This window comes from Tachypleus tridentatus, chromosome 7, assembly GCF_004210375.1.
Source record: "Tachypleus tridentatus isolate NWPU-2018 chromosome 7, ASM421037v1, whole genome shotgun sequence".
Classification (NCBI taxonomy): domain Eukaryota; kingdom Metazoa; phylum Arthropoda; class Merostomata; order Xiphosura; family Limulidae; genus Tachypleus; species Tachypleus tridentatus.
This window is the reverse complement of record NC_134831.1, coordinates 34,839,336-34,861,936: the sequence shown is the minus strand read 5'-3', so window position 1 is coordinate 34,861,936 and position 22,601 is coordinate 34,839,336. Positions and strand designations below refer to the sequence as shown.

Genomic DNA, 22,601 nt, shown 5'->3' with positions numbered 1-22,601 from the left:
TACTAATACAGTGTAAAATACGTGTGTAAACTGTGAACGACACCACTAATCAGTAAAAGACCATAATGTGAACTGTAAAAAATACCTCTATTCAGTAAAAAAACTTGGTGTGAATTGCAAAAGACACCACTACTATTCCAGCGCAAACTTGACCAGTTTAGTACAGCAGGTCTCAAACGGGGCGGCGCGCCATATTGGTAAGGCGTGAGAGAATGGGAGGTGTAGCGGGAAGGTTCAAAGAAAATAAAAAAAATTTAGAGACATTTTCAAAATTTCATGTATCAAACATTAGTATGATTTTTTTATTTGAAGATCATGAATAGACATTTTTCCAAAGTAAGAGCAAGGGCATTAAGTAAGAATGAGGATGATCCGAGGCCACGTTGTGATCGAGAATCGTCGTCTTCAAAACAGTGCCAGCAGGTTGAACAGAGTGCTGAAGAAGGCTCGTCGAATTCGACAGCAGTAGCAGGCCAAAGCAAACCTTCCAAAAATAAAGTTTGTCGATAGTACATAGATAGCTATCTGAGTTTCAGTTTCCAATGGACTGGAGATAAAATGCACCTCAGCCTCTCTATTTGAATTGTATTGAGAAGCTTTCCAATGCCAATATGGTGTCAAGCAAGATGAAAAGTCATCTGTTGTCAAAACAAGTAAATCTGGCAAACAAGGATCTTCAATATTTTGAAAGACTTTTCGAAAAGCAGAAATTCCAACGATCATATTTTGAAAAACAAATGCCTGATTGAAATAAGATGCAGATTGTAGCTTACCAAGTAGCTGAATTGATTGCTCCACAGACAAAACCACATACAATAGCTGAAAAATTGATTCCGCCTGCCAGTTGCTTGATTCTGAAAACTTTGTTTGGTGATGATGCTGAGCAAAAAGTTATGAAAATTCTTTTGTGTGGTAAATCAGTCCGCAGAAGAATAGTTGATATGCCAGCTAACATTGGGAAGCGTGTTTTCGAACGTGTGAAGAATTCTAAATTTGCCATTCAAGTTGATGAATCGAGCGACATTAGTGGAAAAGCACAGTTGGTTGCTTATATCAGATTATTTTACAATGACGAAATAATCACACAGTTTTATGTTACAAGGAATTTGGGAAACATACCAGAGAACAAGATATTTTTCAAACCTTGTATGAGTATTTAGAAAATTTTGAGATTTCGTGGGATTCTTGTGTTGGAATTTGTACGGATGGAGTCCCATCTTATTATAGGGAATATGAGAGGCTTGGTGTTACTCATCAAACAAAAATATCCAGATGTAACTTCAACTCACTGTTTTTTAGACAGAAAGGCATTACTTAACAAGCTTCTTGCTACTGATTTGAAGATGGTTCTATATCAGGCTGTGATCATCGTAAACCTCATCAAAACAAGACCACTAAAGGCGCGGTTATTTTCTCAACTCTCTAAAGACATGGAATCAGAACATGAGGTTCACTGGCGGAAAAATTTTAAATCGGGTGTTGGAACAGAAGAACGAGTTAAGAGAATTTTTTGAACAAGAATAGAACCTATCTGGATGAGAATGACTGGTGTGCAAAGTTTTATTTTCCCGATTGAATGTGCTCAACGCCAGTATGCAAGACTGCGATGAAAATATCCTCACGACTACAGACAAATTAACTGCATTAAAAAAAAACAACTTCAGCTCTGTCTCGGAAGAGTGTTGCAACATAACCTTCGAATGTTCTCACTGGTAAAAAGTTTTAAAACGAGCGATGAATTGTACGGCCTCATGCAGGAACATCTTGCAACACTGGTATAAAATATTGACCAGTACTTCCCATAGTTGTCTACAGAAAAATTCGATTGGGATAGAGATCCCTTCGCGAATACCAACTATTCAGATCTGACATTAGATGAGGAGGAGAAAATGGCACATTTCAAGTGATCACACCTTGAAAATGAAACACAGGAGTTTGTTACTGGACTCTTCATGAATATACAACTACAAACAATATCCACACATATCTTCAAGACCATTATTCATTCTTCTACAGTTCTCCACGACATACTGTTGTAAACAGGGGCTTTCAGCTCTGACAAATATCGAAGACCAGAAAAGAAAAAGGCTTATTTGTGTTGATGAGGAGATGAGAGTTTGTTTATCTCAAATTAGACCTAATATAAATAAGATTACCGCACGAAAACAAGCTCACACTTTTCATTGAATTTGTATACTTTGTGAATGAATCATGTTTTTATGTAGTTGCATTGTTTTATACTTTTTAGATGTCTCATGATCATATTATAATGTAGCTGCGTTCTATGTTATGAATAAAGCACTGCTAGGAGTTGATATTTCGTTTTTGAAGGTATTTTTTATGAATAAAGAAATCGGTGTGGCGCGAGCAAATTTTCATTCCGAAAGTGCGGCCCAGAGAAAAATGTTTGTGAACCACTGTTTTAGTATGTTGGAATGTCGCGTATCCTTGAATTTAAATAGATGAACTATTTAAAGAACTGATGATATCTATGATTATTCTTTACGTTAAATGATTATAACAGATTTACAGTTTTATATAATTCTCACAATCTATAAGCACATTTCAAAATTTCTAGTGAGGCTGACAGTTACAGAAGCAGTAAAAGTAAAATATCAGAAATTAATTACAAGAAAGAACTGTAGATGCTGAATGGTGTTTTGCTATTGAGAAATAGGTAAAAACACCAATCTGTGATGCGGAATTATGTAAAGTAGTGTTAGAAAAAAAGAACGTGCTCAGTTAGTCTCTTGAAGATTTCCAACTTTCAATTCTTCTACCTCTCGAAACTAATTGCAGTATAATGTAAGACAACTAATGTATTAACTTTGAATTTAAATCTGTGAGTCAGTGATTTATTGAAAGACATACCCGGATCATGTTTTGTTTTGAATTAAGCACAAAGCTACACAATGGGCTATCTGTGCTCTGCCCACCACGGGTATCGAAACTCGGATTTTAGCGTGTAAGTCCGCAGACATACCGCTGAGCCACTGGGGGGCCATATCCGGATGAAGAATTGGTTTATTTATCATACTTTTAAATTATGGAAGAAAAGAGACTTTTGCTTAAAAATGCGTTGCTATACGTACATTATATTCCATAGAAAATAATGACCATATCTATTTTAAGTTTAATTAGAGATGACAATATTGCTAAACTATTTGAAAGGCATATGAAAATGAAAGAAGCTAGAGAAGTAATGTTTCGAACGGCGCTCGCTATCTTATAAAAGAAATTCAATTCAACGCAAGCGTGAGTTAACGGGTTAGTTTCAAGAATCGTTCTCAGCTGTTCTTATGTAATTACCTGACGCCATATTGGTAAACTATACGACATCACAGAAGATTAATTACCAAAATTTAATTAACTTACTGGTAATCTAAACAGTCGTGAGGATCTTATTTTTAAACATAAAATTTATATATAATACATTCTTGAATTCTATAGATTGTCCAGTATTATTCGAGAATTCACCAAAATCATACTTTCAATATTTAATGCTAATGAATACATTCTTTGAAATAAGAAAAATCTTCACAAATAAAAAAGTCTGAAGCCTATTAAAAACAAAGGCAGTTTAAATTAACAACCATTAAATCTGACTTGGGTACATATTTAAAATCGCCACGTTTACTTTTTATTTCGTTTTCTCTCAACAAATAGGAAGAGTTTGTCTTTTTCTTATAGATTTTCTGTGGACGGTTATTGACTATGTAGACTTTACGGAAGGAAGTGAAGTAAGTGTTTCAGAGAGTTGACTTAACCCGTCAGAATCCAATTTCTGCTTCATTAATTTTAATTTTATAGCTTGGTATTCTAATTAAATTACCAAGAAAACGTTGTTCTTACGTAAGAGCTGATATTTATGTGCAATCAATTAAATTACATAAAGCAAATTAACATTTGCTTCAGTTTCTAAAAGTCAACAACGTACAATATTTTATATTTATTGTTAATAAATAATGTTTCACACAAATGTTTTGTGAGGTTGCTTAACAATACGCGTGAAAATGATGGAATACTTATAGTTTCAAAATAATATAACATATTTTGAGCCTCGAACACCATATACTCAAATACTACAGCCTTATCAGTGGCTTAGCAGTAAGTCTGTGGCTTACAACACTAAAAACCAGGTTTCGATATCTGTGGTGGGCGTAACTTTATGCTTCATAATATAAAAACCAAAGAAACCTTAAGTACTATAAATTCAGAATTGTGTCAACCAGAAAAGAAGGCGATATTTCATTATGTATACGTGCCTAATACAGTTTGAAACCTAGCTTGACTTTAGGTTTATCGTTTATATTGATACAACCCATGGTGACCATTCGTTTGTCATTCTACTTTTTAAGTTGATATCATGCTGCTAATTAAAAGCGTGACAGCTTTCATGAAGTTTTGTTTTTCAACATTTTCTACGGACAATAATACGTTTACCTACATTTTCTACTCACTGAAAACATAAACGTTTAAAGTTTTTCTCTGACTCGCCTTCTTCACGGTATATTTAAGAGAATTGGAATTCAATATGTCTTTCACTTCTACTTTTTCTTTTACGGTTCAACTTATTTCTAGTGCTATATAATCCGTTGTCCTATATTTTATATTAAAATAAGATAAAAATACTTCAGCCACTCCGACGTGAGTCAACGATTTCGGTTCCGTTAGAGCACATTCTAAATTTAATATCGCATCTTTTACACCTGTTAATATCCTACACTTTACACACGTTAATACCATCAGAGAAATAGAAACGAAGAAAACATCATGTTATGGTAGCCATTGCTTCTTCCTTTACGTGTGTGACAGTTTAAAGAATGTAGTAACGTACTTTCTGTATGTACGGTCCCCAACCTTGTCATATTTTATCGCTATGTACGTAAGCATCTTTCAAAGCGTTGTCAAGCTGAGAATTAGAAAATGAGTAGAGTGAGTGGATAAAAGTCATACTAGAGAATTCAGCAAACATTCAACAATGAAGAAATGAAACCACGTCTAATTTACAGACATTATGTACATTTACTCGGGAACCCAGCAATCACTCAAAAACAATGATGAATTGAAACCATATCTAATTTATACCTAGTGTTTATATTTACTGAGGAATCCATCAGCCATTCAACAAAAAAAATATCAATTTGAAACTTTTACTGAATTATAACAGTCAGTGTTCGTATTCATGGTGAAGAATGAAATGAATTTATTCCAAATTACAAATGAACATGAGCTTAATGTGAAAATTCTACATCAACACATATTTCCAACATCAAGGTTTGTTAAGTTTATATGTAACACTACTGTAAAGACGAAATTAAACTTACAGTAACATTGTTGGAAGTATATGATTACTTATTCAGAGTATTTTACTTTACAATGCAGTAGAAAGATGTTAGTTCCTAGTGGTTTTCAACACTTTAAAATTTAATGTGTTTTAATTTTTTTCTCTTTACTCTTTCCAATAATAATTATTGGTTATATGGTGGTGCCGCACGTTAACGAAAAAAAAAATAAAATCGGATACATACGTCTAACAGGTTGTTTTTGTGTTTCTCTGTCGTATTTATCTTCCGTTTGAGAATAGCTTAATTTAATGAAGATCGACTTTAAAAGCACGGATGAACAGTTTTTCAGATAGAGATTTATTACAAAGAAAGCCTTATATTTAAATGGTTATTAATTTCGTCTGCTAAGAAAACAACCATTTCATCAGGTCCATATTTATAAGCTTGGTTCAAGAAAGTTAGGACATTGTACAGTGGAACAGCAACATGTACTTACAGTGAGAGAATGTAAAATGTATCCTTGAGTAAAACAACTTTAAACATCATTTAATGCGGATAGTGCTTATTTATCTTTACAGCATTTTGTCACAGACACGCATGTTGTTGAAATCACTGTATTACTGTATTATTGAAAAAGAAAAATACAGAAGATGAATGGTAATTCTCAAGAAAGACAGTAATATTTAGTTGGGAAATACTGTGTCCAAACGTTCCTTAAGAATTGTGTTTGTGTTTTTATCATATAGCAAAGCCGTATCGGGCTGTCTCCTGAGTCCACCGAGAGGAACATTCCTTAAGAATTGTGTTTCTGTTTTTATCATATAGCAAAGCCATATCGGGCTGTCTCCTGAGTTCACCGAGAGGAACGTTCCTTAAGAAAACGTTCTCGGTGTATCCTTGATGAATCTTTTTATTTTTTTGAAAATCTTAAAATATAATCATGTAACTGTGGGGTTTCCTTGATAATCTTTTTGGATTTCTTTCTATCTGTTCATATAAAGGCCCATTATAGAAGTTGTTCTGCATAAATAAAATTTCGTGAATAACAAACTACATTGATTTTTACTGTAAAATAACAAAAAATAGCTGCTATAAAATAAGGTTAAGGTCAGTAAAAAGAACTGCTGTCCGTGCTTAATTCTTTCTGTAGAATAGACGTACATCTATGCATGAGAAGAAAAAAACACTTGTTTTGAATGTAGAGACAGGTTTAGGTATGGATAGCTAAACCCTATGTGTTCTTTAATTTGACATATTTTTAATATTTAGAATACGATACTTTAACATTTCACACAAAGTATTTTAACACTAAATGAAAACCAACTTTCATATTTATTCCTACTGCGTGCTTCAAAAGATCTGTTAAATCTGCAACCAAATAATAAAGTAACTTAATTCAATAATAAACAGATGTTCATGCGTATATACTAGATGCTTATTAAATCTGGGTGAAACCAGAGGATATCGCCCCTTTTTATTGTTGTGAGCAGCGTAGCTATAGATAGATTAGTGTAATCTTATACACGAAGACGAGTGCTAACCGAATCGATAACAGAGCAACAACGCCAGGACTAGAGTTTTGAAATCGGTATTTCAGCTGAATCGTAGATAACGATTTAGCAACAAAAAAACAACACATCCTTAACCACTAAAGAATATGTCCCCAACAATATTTGAGGGAATGGTTGCTAGAGCTTGGACAGACAGACAGTCGCCGAAGCGGAAATTTCAAAGATTGTTTGTCGTGTGCTCGTTTCACTTTGTGTTGAGTGAGTATTTGCGTTGTCTATGCCATATCTACACTACATTATAATGGTTTAGAAATCAAATGAAATTTTAATTATTCATGTGGTAACACTCTGACTAGAATATTTATGTGTACTACACATACATGTATAATGTGAGAATATTAGTCCAATATTGGAAGTATATCTATCGTTTAATAAAGAAAATCTGACGACACTAAAATACATAATTAATAAGTTTATTGAAGCCATCAAAAAAAGACTAAGATGTGGTTTCAAACACGCTAAATGAGCCGATTGGATCATTACGAATATAAACAGAACTCGTATAATTCAAAAGTACCGCTAGAGCGAAGTAGTAATTTGTTTGTTTTGAATTTCTCACAAAGCTACTCGAGGGCTATCTGTGCTAGCCGTCCCTAATTTAGCAGTTTAAGACTAGAGGAAAGGCAGCTAGTCATCACCACCCACGCCAATTCTTAGGCTACTCTTTTACCAACGAATAGTGGGATTGACCGTACCATTATAACGCCCCCACGGCTGAAAGGGCGAGCATGTTTGGCGCGACAGGGATGCGAACCCGCGCCCCTCAGATTACGAGTCGCACGCCTTAACACGCTTGGCTATGCCGGGCCACGCGGAGTAGTAAACAGGAAACTTTGTGATCCAGGGAAGTGAATTACACTTTATTTCTCTCACTGATCTCTCAAATTTTTAGAAATGAGCTTCGGCCGTTAACGATATAGGTATGCCGTTGTAGGTTCTATATTGCGAAATAACCCTGAGATGTTGAAGATATAGTATATCGGTATAGGTGCTGTAGCATGAGATATGGTGTTATGCTTTGAATAACGTGTTTCTATTGAGTTAAATCCTGCCATTTAAGACCAGTTTCAACGGGTTTTTTTCCTAAAAGAAGAGATTCACCAGTCGATTGTACTAGAACTTACAATGATCCGTAGCTAAGAATACCAGTAAACAAACACAATGATATTATTGCAAATACCATATATGTAGAAGTATTACCTTGAATACAAGGAAGAAATACCTAAATCATAACATATATGCCACCTGCATTGAATACATTGCTCAATGTAAATTATACAATAAGAATATATGAAATTTCCGCATGTAATTGTAACCTACATAGGAAGACCCAAATATTTATAGAGCACGCTAATTGACTGTGATTATTAGTTTAACTACCTAGAAAGTTGAACACAAATACTGAATCGTCTTTGTAGATTTCTTTTAGTTTTTGTGAATATAACAGCAGTGGAAGGTATAAAGTAAAGTCTAAAGTATATTTAACGTTTAAAGTTTAGAGTATATTAAAGTATATTTAACATATAAAGTCTAGAGTATATTAAAATATATTTAAAGATTTCACGGTGAAACCTTAAATTTTATTATGTTTAATTCTTTTGAATCGTCAGATTATTATTTGTAAACAAGTATTGAAGTATAGAGGTTTATCGTGAAGAACACATTCTAACTAAATTAATACTGACACTTTCAAAAACAAGCAGACAAATGACATTTATTTTATTCAACAATGTAGAAAAGAACAACTAACCCCTAATTTTGTAAAGGTAAAATTTTCAAAAAATTTTAATACATACACAAACATTATCCAAAATTTACAGAAAAAAACTACTGAAAGCCGTGTTGAACACAAAATACAAAGAACTACATGACTTACAAAAACAAAAAATGAATCTAGACCATCAACTGGCATGCTGCATTAAACCAGAGATTTACGGACTTATAGAACGAAACATAAACCAAATCAATACTAAAACGACAGAGACAAAAAGATCTGCCACAACAAAAAACTAGAAAAACTAAGATGCAAACAACAGAAAAGACACCAAAACGACAAACCGTTGACTAACCTCATAATTAACAGATCCGACCGTCAATTAAACACAGACGAGATACATCTACTTAACAAAGGACTCAACTTCGCTATAGCACCTAGGTACATTCCAACCATAGAAATCAAAACATGTTTAGAAGACCTAGCCAGGAGACTTGTGATACTTTCTACAGAGAACAAAAACAAGGAAACAACCAAAAACAACCAACAGAAAGAAGACAACTTAGATAATTTTATTGACATCCAACAGCCAACCTTCCCAGGTAAAATTACAAATTTATATTTTCCAGAAACACCTAAAAACAACATCTTAAACGATTTTTTCAAAGAATTTTCTCACAAAACCATCAACATAATTTCACAAAACAGAAAACTGAAAAACAACCTTACAAAAAGAGACATTAATTGCATAAAAAACCTAAAACAAGACAAAAACATAAAAATTCTAAAAGCAGATAAAGGTAACGCTATAGTCATAATGAACACGAATGAATACATCCAAAAAATGAATAACATCCTATCAGACACGAACAAATTTAAACCAATACACACAAATCCAACAAAGACACACGAGACGCAACTGAACAAATTACTACTACAAATGAAAAAAGCCAACACAATTTCACAAACACTTTATTCCTACCTACGTAAAACCGACTCACGCACACCGCAAATATACGGTATCCCCAAACCTCATAAACCAGATTGTCCATTACGACCAATAATGTCCACATATGAATCGTTTAATTACAATCTTGGTAAATACATAGCATGGGCATTCTCCAAATATGTAACATCAGCCAGCTCATTCATCAAAGACTCTTTTAATTTGAAGTCTAATCTAAATCAACTTAATCATAAAGCCTTAATGGCCAGTTTCGATGTTATATCCCTCTTTACAGAAGTTCCAACCACTGAAGCCTGCAAGATAGCCTTAGAACTCTATATCCGAGACCCTAACCCAACTATAGAAATTCCCAGTAACCAGTTAGCAACCCTCATAGAATTCACCACGATAAAGACAAACTTCATGTTCAACGACCAAAACTATATACAAACAAATGGCCTAAGCATGGGCAACCCAGTATCACCAGTTCTAGCCAATATTTTTATGACACAAGTTGAAACACAAGCAATTAACACAGCATTACAACCACCACTATACTGGTATAGATATGTAGATGACACGGTAGCAGGATTCAAATCTACAGAACACATACTTAATTTTTTCAATCACATTAACTCTATACATCCCAACATCAACTTCACATGTGAACAGGAAGAAAACAATCAAATATCATTTCTTAACCTCAAAATTACAAGAACTGATACACAATTTCAAACAGAAATCCACCGAAAAATCACCCACACTGGACTATACATTCCTTGGGACTCAGCACATGAAACAAAACAAAAACTCAACATACTAAGAAACCAAATAAACACAGCCATAAAACTATGCTCACCAGATAAAATTAACGATGAATTAGACAAAATAAAACAATACTTCACCAACATCAATAAGTTTCCTCCACAAACCGTAGAAAACATTATACGCACACACCTAGACAGAAAGCAAAATCAACCAACTAAAGTAAATACAGCTCACGAATCAAAAAACCACGAAACCATATACTGCTGTATACCATATATTCCCGACATCAGCAAACAAATAACCAACATTTGGCAAAAATTAGTCACAAAATATGACATTCCAATTAATACCAAATTTATTCAAAAAACCCGGCACAAAACTGAGGTCTATACTATGTAAAAACTACACTGACAAACACCACACCAACATTATTTATAAAATACAATGTGATAACTGCCACGACTTCTATATTGGAGAAACAAGTAGAAAAATGGAAACCAGATTCAAAGAACATAAAAAAGTCACCTTCACACGTTTTCGAACACTGCAAGTCAAATAAACACAACATAACCGTAGAAAACACTCAAATACTAAATAAAGAAACAAACATAAACAAACGTAAAATTAAAGAAGCCTTACTTATACAACAACTTAAACCCAAAATAAACCAATATAAAGGAACGCCTTTATACCTATATTAATATAATAAATAAAAAATATATATTCAAACATCCTATACTTTAAAGACGTCTTTTACTGTCAGACCGGCAAGACCAGGTGGATAGGGTGGTGAGGGGCGCGGTTTCGAATCCTCATGACACAAAACATGCTTGCCCTGTCAGCAGTGGGTAAAATAGCAGCCCAAGAGTTGGCGGCGGTTGGTGATCACTAACTGCCTTCCCTTTAGTCTTACATTGCTAAATTAACGACAGCTAGCTCAGATAGCTCTCGTGTAGCTTTGCGCAAGACTCACACACACACACCATCAAACTACGAACCTTTACTGTTTTGTTTTAGTAAATTAATTGCTACAGTTTGTTCCGGTATTATTTAGTGAGCAAACAATTCATTAATTTAAAAAGTGATACTTTAAGTCAATATTGTACGTATGCATGTTTCACTTGTACGGTTTTACCCAACACATAATTTTTCGATCTTCGTTCAAATGTCTCTCTCTAGGAGTTAGTTGCTACAACAGTACCAGACAGCTGATACGTGTGTCAGCGTGAAATGTGCTCTTGTCACGTGGAAAACATCTCAGGGAAGTAAATTCGACTCTTGCATAGTAATATTTTAATTACCAATGAATAGTTTAGACAGTTTTTACTTTTATCAAGCATTACGTTTGATGAATATATGTCTATAACAGAAAATTGAAAATAGTCGAAACATTGTTTAATAATGTAAATAACATTAGATCAGATTATAATATATAGGTAGACAAAACAATAACAGTTAGATAGACAAGACTGTAGTATGTAGGTATACAAGACTACAACAAGTAGATAGCCAAAATAATCACTTGTACGTAGACAAGACTATAACATGTGGATAAACAAGACAATAACAGGTAGGTACCCAAGACTATAACAGTTTGGTAATCAAGACCGGCCAATAAGTGACGATAGCTCTTGTATAGCTTTGATGAATGTCTCAGATATATACTTTTCACTAAGATTAGCTTAGTCATTCTCAAAGCGAATGTATCTTCACTGGTTATTTGCATTACCGAAAAATCCGTGTGTGTAATATTGAACTTCATGAATTTTAAACGATTTCTGTTCTGGTTTTGTCTGCTATATACCTTTGACCGTCCACTAAGAAGTTACTTTGTATGCTAAGTGCATGATATGGAAATTCGAGAAACGCACACCTTCTGTTTGAAATTGTGAAAATTAAATTATGGTTAGTCAATTACGCAGTAGCCAATACGTATAAAATTACAACTGTTTTTCTTAAAAAACTTTCATAAGAAATGTGCTTTTTTTCAGATTTTATGAACTAAGTGTTAATAGGGCCAAAAGATCGTGAATAAAAGTATCTAAATAAAAGTCCGTGTACAAGTTTACTTAATCTACGTTATGAGTCTTAAAAACTAGTAAAGAAGTTCTTTCTTTAATATTCTGCTCAGTTTGTCTGGTGTTTGTTTGGTTTTACAAGAAACAAAAATTATGCAAAATGCAGTAATTTTAAAGTGTAGAGAAGATGTGGTGACACACCTTTGTTCTCATATTTACTGACCTTTTTTATATTTTCTTCATTTATAAATTTATAAAATAAACTTCATATTGTGTGTAAAACGATGCGCTGAGCCCATAGAAAGCTGTAAAAAACACAGAACAAAAACAAAGAATGGACTACTATAGACTATGTACAATTGAAGGTAACATTTCCTACAGGAAATAGGTAGTTCAGCTTCTTCTGAGAATGTTTTTATTTTTTGTTGTTGTTGTTTTGTTTTGGAAATGTTCTCATTAGCCTAGATAATCCCATGACGTTAGGTGTTGGTTGGCCAGAATAGATAAGATATTTTTATAAACGGCGTTGCAAGCTTTACGTTACCTTTTGCTCTACAGATTATCTCTAGTCTGGAAGCATGTATCACATGACTCACAATGGAACAGAAACTACAAATGGTTTCGTGAAATGAGTATTACAAAGTTCGTGAAATGAGTATTTCAAAGTCTGCTTATTTTCCTCAAGTTCTTCCACGTGTCAAAGTTAAAATATTTCACTCGTGTCATTAAAAAAATGTATGATGAACTGTAGTTCTTTTGTTCTGGTTGACTTTACTTTTTGAAATCCCAGTTTCAGTGTGGCAAGTCTGAGATCTCTGTCAACCCCTAGAGAGTCATGTCAAGTGAAACGTCAAAATGTGAGTTTGCTGAGGTTAAAAAAAAAAGGCATCTGATATGTGCTGTAATATAGCAGGTTCCGGATACTAGATTACTTAAACAGTAATCAAACCGTCATTTCTGTGGTAGGAAAAAGAACAAAGCTCGGCAAACGATGGGTTTATTTTGTTTCACCAGTGCATTTCGACTGTGTAGGATAAACTAATATGAACAATTTGTCTCACTTAATTCTGACAGTGCGTACAGGTACTCTACTGTTTGTTGACTTTTCTTGTTGTGAGAGGAAACGTCTCATTACGTTGTTAAGATTATTATGATGGAACTCACCAGTCTTACCATCGTTACAAGTTTTCCCCTACTAGACTATGTACCGTTAAAATCCTCGCAATTCGAAATTTCTCGAATTCTTATTACAGTAGATAGAAAAATACCAAATTGTATTGACATTTCTCATAGAAATATGTTTAATACGAAAAAGGGACTTAATGAAATGGGTTTTATGCCTTTTTTTTCATCCTACTTTATAGCATAATACTATTATACTTTAAATTATCACTTTTAAACCACTTTAAGAAGTAACAAACAATAAGTTTGTCTTGAATTTCGCGCAAAGCTACTCGAGGGCTATCTACGCTAACCGTTCCTATTTTAGCATTGTAAGACTAGAGGAAAGGCAGCTAGTCATCACCATCTACCGCCAACTCTTGGGCTACTCTTTTACCAACGAATAGTGGGATTGCCCATAACATTATAACGCCCCCACGGCTGAGAGGGCGAGCATTTTGTGCGACTGGGATTCGAACCCGCGACCTTCGGATTACGAGTCGAACGCCTTAACACATTTGGCCATGCCGGGCCGCGAACAATAAGTAAAACAGTCAATGCTTAGCATGATATCTTATATTTCCATGTGTATTCACACGTACAATTTAATATGCAATTTCTGTACCATACCTTAATATGTCGTGTGGAAATATGAATGTACTTTCTTGTAAAGATAAAACTGTTACACTTTGAAGATTATTTACGTTTAGTTACATAAAAAGATGCCTTTGACTATAACTTACCAAAGCAAAGCAACTAATAATTACAGATAAACAGAGAAAAGAGCATGGTTATCCGCAATCGATATTTGGTGAAGGAACCGGAATCAGTGTAGATTCTTATAGCTCAATAATTATAGTGAAATTTTCTAGTTGCTCATACGATCGATAGGCGGTGGATACGGAGCTGATTCAACAAAGACTGGGAGATCTTGGTTGGTGAGATGAATAACCAGATGGTCATTACCTAGGGTTTCTTACAGTAATGAAGGGTCTTAACAAAGCGAATTTACAAGATTTATCGCTAATCTGACTCTTTGTTTGCTCATCAGCGTAATTTTGTGAAGTAGGTTTATAAATGTTTAGAAGTTGTGATTTTTCTGCGTGGAATACCGAACAACCAAAGCAGCTGAAAATAAGATTCTACATATAATATTTGTTTGATCTGATGTTGTGTTTACATTGTTTTTAGATATACAATGAAGTCTATGCTTAACTTCCGACGTTTGCGTGTGAGATCGTTCAGGAAATGTAGTTATTACAGTAAAAAACGGTTGACTATTTGTTTCATATCAACTGTTTGCTTTTTATTATAATAATGTTAGTGACGAATAAGGCTGTTTTATTTGTTTTAGTACCTGAGTTCGCTGATTGACCATGTATATATCTCAGAATGACTTTTCTATGGCAAATTCGAGAAGTACGCGTCAATGAAAGTAATATATTTTAACTGTTTTTTATCCTTTGAATATAGCTAGAAAGTATTGAAGCTAGATCTATAGTAACTGCCTACCATGGAAGGTATATGGCATTTACAAAATAAACAGCATTGGTTGTGACACACAGAATAAATGGTGAGGTCAGAGGTCCCCAAAGTTCATGAATAACTGTTACTAAATTTGAACGAGGGCAGCCAGTCCATACGCATATTACAATGATATATTGGGACTGACTATCACTTTTATAACCACATCTAAAACTACAAATGCAGAGCATAATCAGCGGAATATTTCGGATTCGAACGTTTGACTTTCTGATAAGTATCTGCTCTCTGACAACTACGCCACGTGTTTTGGAAAGCTGGTTGCAAAGCCAATCAACAAGATGGGAAAAAAGAATGCTTCTCCAAGAAGTAAAATATAAAATAAAATATTTGACGTCATGCTTTCTGTAAATTTTTTTAACAAATCAACACGTTTTTTTTTCCATTTAAAAAGACTAAAAGTATATTTAAATTTATTTCCAGTGTAGTTTCGAATTCGAAAACATTTTTAAATAACAGGTTTATTACGTATACATGTGAATAACACAAGCATTTATCGTAAAATGTTAAATACATACGCTTTAAGACACTAAGCAGATGTAATCCAAAATGTACATAAATACAATACAATGAAATACATTTACTATATTATTCTTTTCGAAAGATTTTCTTGAAATATGTGTGTGCCTATATATGTATATATACATATTTCCACAGCTGTAGAGAAACTATTCTTGTTTATATCTCTGTATAATTATCTTATTAATGTTTTCATAAAAATATTATGGAAAGACTCGCTGAAAGTATTTCTCAATTGTTCTTACCTGTCTTAAAGTTTTGATCGAAACAACTAATTAATTTTTTGATCTTTAGGATCACGATGAAGAGAGGTTACTTTCACCTAGTACGATCGTAATGTTCTAGCTTATTTATCGGGAAGTTGTTGTATATTCATGATAAATTTACTAAGGCTATTTCTTGTCATCCGTAAATCTGAACCACTGACCAAAGGGAAGAAAGAAAGCTGGCTAACAGAACTCCAACACTCATCACCAAGCTAAGAGATTGACTGTCACTTTCGTGATGTAGTTAATCTTAATGTTCATGGAACCTGGCTTACCAACTTTATAATTAAGAGTTCTACCATTGGATCAAAACGTATCCATGTTGAAAGTGTCTCGTTATCAACCAAAACAATTTTTCTACAGCACAGTTAGGATCCCGTTATCAACCAATGTAATATTGTTATAACATACTTAGGATTCTTTATCAACCAATACAATATTGTTACAGAATATTTAGGATTCCGCTATTAACCAGTATAATACTGTTACAGAATACTAAAATAAAACTCCCTTTGACGTTTTTTTTAAAAACGAAAACAAAAGACAACAACATTGTATCTACAACGTAAACTAAAAGAAAAAGACAACATTAACAACTAAACACTTAATTCAGGGGTAACATTAGCTAGCTAGCTCTTACCCTTCGATGTAACAATTAGTAACTAAACACTTAATTCAGGGATAACATTAGCTAGCTAGCTCTTATCCTTCGTCGTAACAAATAAAACAAATCCTTTCAAAAACTTTCTATAATATGAAAAATCTATGAATAAAATTATTACCTAGGAAAGTACTTGTTGATACTGTTGAAAGGCAGGTTAGAGCTCGTGTCAGTAAAACTATCATCCAAGTTCTGACGTCTATTATATACACGGAAAAATGTGTATCTAGCTAGCAGATGTACTTTACAGTCAACGAAACGGGAGAACATGATTTTAGGTTTCAGTGGTTAAAGGTTTACAATGCAACAACTTAGTTTTGATGCTTGTGGTGGACACAGCTGAAACAGATTATTGTGCAGTTTCTGGGCTTCACAAGAAACAAACAAAATCAGTTGTTACATTGTAGTAAGCTGCAGCTGCTAAATGTACAATTATCCACAGTTTATGTATAGTAAACATTTTATTTCTGGATCGTTTTAGGCTTAACGAACACTATTCTTTTCTTTTTGTGAAGAAGTACTATAGTAGTATTACAGCTCACGAACCTTACAAACACGAACATAATTAATGAATTACTTGTCATTAGATATTTATGTTTGGATCAACATTGTTCTTACTTCTCAAAGTCTATACGTGTAGCCATAAAATAAATATATTATAATCTTAGAGCACCAGTTTACTTTTATGTCGATTAGACCACCTGGGGAATAAAAATAATACATAAACAAAAAAAAATCACGTGTCACTGCTTTTTATACATTGTTCGCCCATACTGCATTGATATAAAATATTTCCACCTCCTAATATATTTACTTGGTAGTTCGAGTAGAAATGGAAAGTCATTACTTACTATATTAACTTTAAGTTGACTGCTAAGATCATTAAGTCTCGAGCAGCCATTGCATTTTAATATTCAAGCAGTTAGATTTTCCAATTATGTATTAAATGCTTTTGTTTATATTTTGGAAGTATTTTTTTATGTGATGTTTCTGTGTTTCTACTTGTTTAGCAAAAATCTGTGTATTTGTTTTTGAACTGCTTCCTAAGCATAGTGCTAGCGTGTGTATTGACTCGTCCTTTACTTGCGAATCACAATTTTGTAAACGTGCATATATAGCCCTCATCAACAACCACTTAGAGAAATCTGAGCATGATGAATGCTACTATGTCAATGGCTAAGATCCAAAGGTCGAATTTTTACTGGGCTTTTATAAAACTTAATTATATTAAAGATACTGTAGAACATAAATAACCCTTAAAACAAACCTTCAGAGAAGATCTGATAACCTTATACCATCTTGGAATTTTAATGTTTTTTATATTAACATAATGGGTATCAAACATTCAAAATCGGTCTACCGAATTGTACTTACCTACAGAACCCGAGATATTAGTGTAAAATATAAATTTGATATTGTAGAAAGTGTTTAACTATATTCACACTAAGTGCAAATAATTTCCAAGTGCTTCCAAAACATGAAGTTATACGTCCATTACATGAAAACAAAGTTCTAAATAATTGTAATATGACAAGTAAACACAGTATACTCTACTTATACACCCGCTTAAGAGGCCGGCTTCTGGTATAAATAAACCAATCCTAAAAAATCAAGTATTTGAAACACCTACTAAGGTCACGATTAGACTCTGAACAGTGATAATTCTTTAGTTATTAGGTGTGTGTGCTTGGCATGGCCAAGCGCGTAAGGCGTGCGACTCGCAATCCGAGGGTCGCGGGTTCGCGCCCGCGTCGCGCCAAACATGCTCGCCCTCCCAGCCGTGGGGGCGTTATAATGTGACGGTCAATCCTACTATTCGTTGGTAAAAGAGTAGCCCAAGAGTTGGAGGTGGGTAGTGATGACTAGCTGCCTTTCCTCTAAATTAGGGACGGCTCGGTGCAGTGGGCTAACAACCTACTCACTTAAATACTTGTTGAAGAATCTGCAAGCGATTGCGGCCCTATGTTCCTAGATGGAATCTAATGGTGATAACTAACTAACATAATTAGGTGTGTATTGCACTAAAACTACTTACTGGGTTGTGACTGGACTCTAGTGTCTACCATCAGTGGCATAGCAGTGTCTGCGGACCTGCATTGCTAGAAACCGGTTTCGATACCCATGGTGGACAGAACACAAATAGTCCATTATATAGCTTTGTTTTTAATTCCAGACAAATACCATTTCTACATATTTGTCCTGAGTTAAAAGTAGTTGAAAATCATTGCTTTAAAGAACTGAAAAAAGGAGATTATAATTTTTTATAGTTCACCCGATTATAATTTCTATTCTGAACTTTTCTCTTGAACTCTTGCTTTTAATTGGTTTAATTATCAATACTTTATCCAATTGTCTTAACCAAGATTTTAATGTCAATATTACTAGTAAATTGTTAAAATTAAGTCCTTGTAAAATTTAGAATTATGTTATTATTTATTTTTGTACTTTTCATGTGCCGAAGATTTGATTCGGTTCGAAGTGTGCGGGTTATTATTCAGATTGAAAAAACCCACATAAAATAATATTGCTGACCGTAAGTCTCTTTTAGATCCTAATACACTATACTTTTAAAATAAGATAATTACACTGATTAAATATAAAACTACTCTTTAGTTTTGGTCATTATTTACTTTATTAAATAATTTAAGGCTTAGACTCTCGTTGACTAAAGACTGACTCACAGATTCTTATTAAAATACTCAATTAAGGTGTTTCTTTAACAGTTAGTCCTTCCTTGTTCTCTTTTCATTCGACAGCAGGAATAGTTAATAGTGAAATAAGGTTGTCCATTCTCATATAGGTTTAAACTTTGCAGGCATTATCAAAGGAAGTGTGATGTCACGTTCTGGCCAAATGTTTGATAACTGTAACTTAGCTGCATAATTTTCTTAACTGAGACTTCAGTCATTTGTGTGTCTATTTAATACAAAGTCATACCTTGGAACTGATTGTAACCAGTGTGATCAAAATTTTAAAGTCGAGTATCCTCCTTCTTTCTCCCGCCCTCCCATTTAATAAAGGGGAAAATAAACACATGTAACTTGCACTGAGAAAGGATCACACCTCGAAGAACAAGTTTAAAGAAAATTTATCGATAAATAAAAATGTTATGTAGGTGTGGCTACTGAAGTTAAAAAAGGAACTAAACAAGATAGAGGTGGACATATCACTTGATTCAGCTAATGACCACTAAGCTGTTTGGACTTTACATGGAGACTAAAATCCCTATAAGCCAGTAATGTAGATATTTTATTTTCCATGTAAAGTCGAAACAGCTTAGTCTGCAAATTGGTCATTTGTCAATAAAGTGATGTGTTCAATTCCATTCCTCTCTTGTTTGGTTCCTTTTTTACGTTCAACCTGTATACTTTGTTGTTTTTTTTATCTAGCGATAAATGTTTTTGCTAATTATTGTTTGCTTACTTTTTTTTTATAAGACGGCGTACGTTGGTTACTAGGTTATAGTTTGTTTGTTTACAGTTGAACACAAAACTAAACAACTAAACCGTGAGTATCAAAACCCGGTTTATAGAGATATAAGTCCGCTGACAAAACGCTGTACCACTGGCGGAACGACAATAAGTATGTTGAATAATACAGGATGAATTATATCTATTGGACCACACAATGAGCATTTCATTATGTTTTCGATATTTCTTTAATGTTAAATTATATATAATTCTATTTCCGCAAATGAAAGATATTATTATTGACGCTACGTTAAAATGAATTGATAATCTTACCGGAAACGATAAAATAAAATCCACTGAGCTTGGATTTGGTAGCCCATAACAGAGTCAGATATAGGTCCCTGTAGAATTTTTCGGTACCTCGAGTACTTGACTGGCAAGAAACATGCTGCTCTTCCACACTAACTGGTCGTGACGCGGTTGAACCAGGCCCGTTTGCGCTCTCGAGTCTTATCCGATGGGATCATTTTCACTTCGGCTAACGTGTATGACGTTAGGCACTCATCTCTCCAAACGCCATCTGCTGGACTACAATGGAATATTATTCACACTATTTATTCATTATTATTATTAGTAGTATTTATTTACCGCTAATGTACAAGTTTGGACAAATACATAAATATCTGTCAGTTACAGAAGATAAAACCGATTATTTACTTCTTAGGTTAGGTGTTATTGTTATGTATGACTTTCAGTATCGCTTGATTCAAGAGGAGTTATACCTCAATATCATGTTCAAGAGGTTAGTAAAAATCACAGTAAATGGAACAAACTATTAAAACGTAACACTGAAGAGGACACGCGAATGTTTCGAAACTAGTTTTCAGAAACGTAACGAGAGATATTTACATTTTGTTGTACCAATTAGCTAGTGGAGAATAACGCTATACTTTGGGTTCAAGCACCCATGTTGGCACACCGTAGATGCTGTATTTTGTAACATTGGAATAGAAACAAATAAATAATGATTTCATGCTTACGTAAGATACTTACAAGAAATAATTTTAATACCTTTGATTACTCTAGCTAAAAGAACGTTGTATGTAGTTCTACTAGAAAGTTTTGACTTTGGATTTCAAAAAAAAGAAAATGATCTGGAAATTCCGGCAACATTTTCTTTTTCTTTTTTTTTCGTCATTGATTTTTATCAGAAATAATATTGTAACCATTTTGTTTTACAAGAAACACGTACAGTATGAAATGTTTAAGTATCTAAGCAATGTAATTTGGAATTGAGATTGGAAGTCAGGGTTCAAAGGTTAAGTCACCTCGCATATCTAGGCAAAACAACATAGTACAACAAACTTTTATAAAATATGTGAATTTGGACTGTATAAGAACAAATTTCATGGGTTTGATTTAGTCGTTTTACCTTCTCTCGAGGGTATTAAATGAATATTACTTATTTCATCCAGGTATGATTTTGAGATAAGAAAATTTAGCTTAAGTGACCATTTTAGTACTACGCTGGTTATGAATATTGAGTAGAGTAGCGATGAAGTTTGAGATAAACAGCGTGTAATCACAATAGTTTTTAGACCCGGATGTGCAGAATATTGATTCTCCAGTTAAGTATTTTTATTCCAAGAAGTATAGTTAATCTATAATACTCAGGCTAGCTGAGAGCTTTACCTCTTTGAAACCAGTACAAGAAGACAACACATTTGTTTCTACAATCCAATTAATTAATTTGCAAACGTGTACAGTCCTTATCGTGTTAAAAACGCGTAACAATAAATTCAAGTCCTGCATTGTTTTGTTCAGTAACGTTATATTATGCTAATCTAAATTTAATGTTTTCAAAACATATAGGTAAATAATTCTGTAAATTAATGGAAAAGGAAAATTATTATTACTAATAACATGATTATTTAACAAAGCTATACTGCAAACTATGTATATCTGTTGATAGATTTACTTTAGAAAAACAAATATTGCAAAAATTAAATTTAAGGAACTTGTCGGCCACTTCAGAAAAAAAAATTATTATATATTTTTACTCACATACTTATTAAAATCATTAATATTTCCTGTTCTTACTCTTAATTTTACGTATACGAATATGATAGAAAATTATTTCATTATTTCATAGAGCCCGACATGGCCAATGTAAAATTAGAGGGAAGGCAGCTAGTCATCACCATCTACTGCCAACTCTTGGGCTACTCTTTTTAACAACGAATAGTGGGATTGACTGTAACATTATAACTCCCCCACGGCTGAAAGGGCGAGCATGTTTGGTGTGACATGAATTCGAACCCCCGAACCTTGGATTACGAGTCGAGTGCCATAACCACCTGGCCATGCCGCGCTCTATGAAATAATGATTTAATTTTCCATCATATTCGTATGCGTAAAATTAAGAGTACGAACAGGAAATATTAATGATTTTAATAATAATTTATTAATTACTTTAAAATGATTTTCAATAACAACTAATTATTTAAATTATGTGGGTCTCAACAATAATTACTTTTAGGATACATTACCAGAGTACGTACAAAGGGCTTGGAGTTAATTATTCTGTAAAACCTGCACACAATAAAATATATACTTCTTTTTTATTAACTGATAAACTTGAAAATTAGAGGATGTTTGTACACCTTAAGCGTTGTAATAAGCAACAAATTATTTACCCAATAAACTCTAACCCAGGTTACTTAGTAAGTGTTTAATA

General features: G+C 33.5%; 1 protein-coding gene across 1 annotated transcript in view; it reads right to left on the bottom strand.

The window, feature by feature from the left end:
* Positions 1-20,366, bottom strand: part of LOC143255418 (uncharacterized) — a 73,936-nt gene extending 53,570 nt beyond the window's left edge. The window contains exon 1 of the mRNA XM_076511053.1: positions 20,198-20,366. The gene's annotated coding sequence lies outside the window, so the exon portion shown is untranslated. The remainder of the gene's footprint in view (positions 1-20,197) is intronic.
* Positions 20,367-22,601: the final 2,235 nt, after the last annotated feature.